General features: G+C 39.6%; 1 long non-coding RNA gene across 1 annotated transcript; it reads right to left on the bottom strand.

The window, feature by feature from the left end:
* Positions 1-1,138: 1,138 nt before the first annotated feature.
* Positions 1,139-3,821, bottom strand: LOC121306223. The gene is made up of 3 exons (XR_005948179.1): positions 3,731-3,821; positions 3,428-3,465; positions 1,139-2,636 (listed from the first exon to the last, which is right to left on the bottom strand). It is a non-coding gene; the product is annotated as an uncharacterized LOC121306223 (long non-coding RNA).
* Positions 3,822-5,065: the final 1,244 nt, after the last annotated feature.

Here is a 5,065-nt window from a genome sequence, read left to right as displayed (position 1 = left end):
GTTTACAGTGTTTCGGTCGTGTAGATGCTTTATATGACGTTCCTGAATAAAACGACGACTTATATTCAATTGTTTGTCCTTTCATTATAATATTTCAGTTGTTTTTAATACGCAGTCAAATTGACTGGTCATGGTTGTTCTAGTTATGTCTATAAACACGGTCGTTCTGGTGTTAACTGCATCTTTATTCAGGCTGCAGTACTCCACACAGAATATTATACCTCCATCCTTCTGTATCAGTATGACTGGTGCAGCCCCTAGACAAATTGATGCCACGGGGCATTGCTGAACACCCTCCAGAAATGCAGAGACACTCGAAAGGGTGCCATCTTAACTGGCTTGGCTAAACTTCCAGTTGATGGTATACCAGCATGTTAGCTTGTCTACATTTATCTGAGGTGAGAGTAAGAACATTGTTACAGCTCCCCGCTCAGAACCCTGACCAGTAGGTGACCTGCACCTTCCAACAAGATAGCTTCCTGTGCTTGTTTGAGCTGTTTCTACAATGTTCCTCACTGCAGTTCCTACTATACATGTCCCTACCCCAATCCCTTTATCAGACTTTAATTTCAATAGTGAAGTAGTGTCTACTCTAACCAGAGCAGAGGCCAGTAAATAGTGATGCCTATCTAGGAGGGAACCAGCATTCCTTCACCCTGAGCCTGAATAATAAACCCTGACCAGGGTGGAGTAATCACGTCCTTCTCTGTATTGCCCTGTAAAATGATGATTCATTATGTTCACATACAGAGGAAAGTCTTCACAATCAAACAACACTTTTTATATTTAATGTCCAGGACCAGGACATAGTTAACATGAAAATCCATTCCCAGCACAAGGTTATCAAATTCAGAGGCTGTGATAAATACATGGGAGCCAGGACCAATTGCACATTGACACTCTTTCTTGTTAAATACATCTGGTTCACTATAAACCATTTCCAGGACAGATCTGAAAGAAAGAGCAGGACACACCCACACTCCCAGCAGAACACACCCACTCTCCCAGAAGGACACACACACACTCCCAGCAGGACACACCCACACTCCCTAAACACACCCACACTCCCTAAACGGACTCTTTACCAGTTTGTGAACAAGGGCAAACTGGAGTGGATTTCAGAAACAGGCTGGATGAGTTGAATTTGAAGCATTCATTGGCAGAGTGGAGAAGGACAGCATATTGAACGGGAACATTTATAATGATATTGAAACATGAACACTTAACTACACTTCAGAATCAGAAGCATTCAGACACACATTCCTTTCAATGCCTTTACTTATTAACTTCTGTTGTAAAGGTAACAAATGCAAATGTATGGCTAGTGGATACAATCCAATGTTCCATTCTTGTGTCTATAACAATCCTTTGTCACTAGGTTTAGCTGCGGGACAATGACCTCCAGGACTTAGTGACAGTTTGAGGAACAGGCGGATCACAACAGTTAGGTACACGCTGTGCATGCAGCTCAGCACACAGCAATGAGACCAGATGCAGGGTTCAGCACCCCTGACTCTGAAACAACAAAGCAGGCAATGCGTGGCTGAGGTGAAATAGACGTGACTAATACACTAACAGAAATGAATTATTTTTAGCCGTTAGACAGAAGAATGAGAAAGCCAATGCTACTCACAGCCTCACTGTGCAAGGCGTATGCAGTGTTTAATTTTAGCATGTGCAGCGAGGTGACAAGAATGACAGAGAACCTTGCTTAAGCAAACCACAGTATTTAAAACAGAAATGATAAAAGACCATCAATACAAAACATGTCCGGTGGTGATGGCCCTGATGAAAAAAAAAAACAGTGAGCTGAGATCATAGATAAGAGACAACACAACCACACAAATACATATTGTGCACTTTATAACAATGAATTTAAATACATACAGAGCAATGCTGAAGGGGCTGTAGCTCAGAGATGTGGTTGATTGTTTAGACTCACATTAGCACTAATCATGGACTACCTGTGTCCCTTAGGTAAGATAATCTAGCAGTGCTGCTAACTGGGGTCTGTGTAACCCACTGCTGGTTATTAAAATAAATGTAATTGTTTTACAGTATGAACAGAAACCACATGAAAAACATGAAATAAGAATTACTACTGACTTTCATTCATAATAGAACAGATTAGGTTCTCAAAGCTTTTATTTTGAAAGGAAAGAACTTTCAGTCCTGGGCCTCTCTCAAGCACACTGGCAGTTTTGCAGAATTGCTTGATTTAGGGTGGGTGGTTAAGTTGAGCCCATTAAACTTCACATATGTGTTCTAACCTGACACACACTGAATATAAAATGATAGACCAGGAATCATTCAAGACCTTCTTTCAACAGTTTTAAAAAGTTACTAATGGTTGCACTTTAATTTTGCAGTTTCCAGTTATTTTCCCATTCCTATGAAAGCAGAGAGTATGTAGATAAAAGGGAAAGACCATTTTAATGCAATGACTATTCAGGTATTTTTCAAACACTCAAGCAGTTTTTTTCCAGTGGTTCTCAGTATCTGGCAGTTTTAACTGTTGCGTACGTTACATTGTCTTCAGGTTCAGATCTGGGTTTCTTCTTGGTGACACGGGCAGTGTTTATTTCTGAGTAGGTGAGGGTGTCGTCCTGTTGCTTTGAAGGCTGCTTGGACTTATTCTACAATAAATCAACAGATTGGAGAGAGAGATCAGGATGGCTAAACTGTACTAAACAAATTGTACATACAAATTTAAATATATCCCAGTAGTTGCACAATATCTTATTGTTATACCCTACTTAAAACAATACCTAAACAATGTGTAATGTGTTGAAACCATGTCATTATCATTCACTTTGTTCACAGTCGTGTTTTCAGTGTGTGATTCTCATGCATTGTTTGGGTTGTGTGAATGAGGCGTTAGACACTCTCAACGTTCCTCTACTCCATACCTGCTGCAACTTTCCAACACAATTCATAGACTCCTCAACTGAGAGTTATTACCTACAGACATACAGCCTGTTTACAGGGGAAGTGTATATTTACATCTGTCCATTGACTAATGGCTACACTTCCCCTGTAAACAGGCTGTAGGTCTGTAGGTAATAACTCTCAGCTGAGGAAAGATGTAAATATACCCTTTCCTGGAGCAAATTCAAATCACTCAACTCATTACATACGGTCTATATTAACTTTCCAAACAGTCATAGTAACAGTCAATGTTTTATGTGTGTTTGTAACTTTGCATGAGCTTATAAACCTATATTGTTCACACATCAATGTTAAATACTGAAAAACATGTATCAGTCAGCCTGGTTTGCAGAATGTGTGTGGTCAGAATTGATGTCTCTTCAGCAGTATATTTTGCTAAACAAGAATGATAAATAATGGCAATATATCATTTTAATCTGAAAGAACCTGTATGTGTGCAAGCAAATCGTTTGAGAGACATATAACATGTAGGACTTACCACTGTGGCATACATAGGTTCAATCTGGACAGCAGGGTCTGGAATGGCATTGGATCAAATAGGTTAGTTTCCTAGTTGAATGGGATGGAAACAGCTAGTGACACACTATGCATCAGTAAAATCAAGATATGTTTTTCCACCAAAGGCTGAGCAATGGAAGGCTGCAGTAAACACTCACCCAGGAATCAATAGAATTGAACATGATTGAGGGACACAATACATTGACACAGCGAGATGAAGAAGTGCCCATCATTTAAACAAACTTCATTTGTATCCATTGTGGTGAAGAATGCTGTGCCCTACCTCGTTTGGATTGCAGACACTTCAGCACTCCTCCTATCAACAGTAACAGCAGCACAAGGAGCCCAGATCCTACCCCTGCACCCAGGTACAGAGCTGGAACAGATCCTGGGGGATCCACATACAAATGGGATTCATTGTAAGATCCAGTTAAATATGTGTAAACAGATTCTATAATCCACTAATAACCTATTGACATAAAAGTGTGATCAAATGTAATCCAATCCTGTTAATACAGTGTCTTGATCTTGCAGTATGTGAATAGGATGCATACAGTGTGCTCCACAGTGACGTCAGCATTGTTGGTTTCTGAGCAGGTGCTCCAGACACACAATAATAACACAGAAAGCCTAGTTTTTGGAGTTGGTTTAATCTGGTATGAAATTGTACATGTGTAGCAGCAATAATCAGAGCTGTGACCATTCTGATTCAATTATAATTGCTGAAACAGTATAGAAATCAATTAGTGCCTTTATTATTAACAACTTAAGAACTTACTTTGCATTCTACTTTAAAATACATGGTATTATTAAGTTCAAGGAAACTTATATAAACACAGTTATTCACACTTGCCTGTCTCATCTGTGTGTTGGGTCCTGATAGATGTGGTTGGAGTTGTCATTTCTCCTGTGGGAATATAAACAACATTATAAACACTGATATGTTCAGTCACAAGCAGAATCACACACTCTCTTTCCCTCAGTTTCTCCTCTAGGGGTAAATGAAGCTCGTGCCCCAGCCTTGGAGCTGACAGTGATGGCCTCACCTCAGAGAGGACGGCTCTCCACTGAGACAGAGGGAGAGATAATCTACCTCCTCCCAACCTTCTCTCCCATTGGTTATCTCCAAGGCAATCATTTTAATTGTGAAATTGACACAGTTTTAACTATTTTGATTTACTTAGATTGAAAGATTTAGATCAGAAAACTGAATTGAAAACCAAACAAAAAGAGACTTGCCTGTCAGTTTCTGTTGGGATGGAGTTGTCATATATTCTGTGGAGATATAAACAACACCAATGAGAAACTAAAGCTGAGGTGGCAGTTTCTCTTCTAAATAATTCAGACCAACAATTATTACACAAGGGATTCTGATGATCTCTTCAGATTCATGAACTGCATGGGAATTGATCTTTGCCACATTTCATTGCAGTTTCATGTCTAATTGAAACTACTTGAGAGACACAATAGTTAACATATCATCAAGCAGACAAACATTAAAGGAGATTCAGTTCTATCCTCATGTTTTATTTTAAGGCAGTGCTGTGCTATTTCACTTACTAGAGTCCATGTGCCCCATTCGTTTTTCTTATTTTAATCTTTACCATTGTCCCCCCCC

This window comes from Polyodon spathula, chromosome 46, assembly GCF_017654505.1.
Source record: "Polyodon spathula isolate WHYD16114869_AA chromosome 46, ASM1765450v1, whole genome shotgun sequence".
Classification (NCBI taxonomy): domain Eukaryota; kingdom Metazoa; phylum Chordata; class Actinopteri; order Acipenseriformes; family Polyodontidae; genus Polyodon; species Polyodon spathula.
This window is presented reverse-complemented; position numbering and strand designations above follow the sequence as displayed.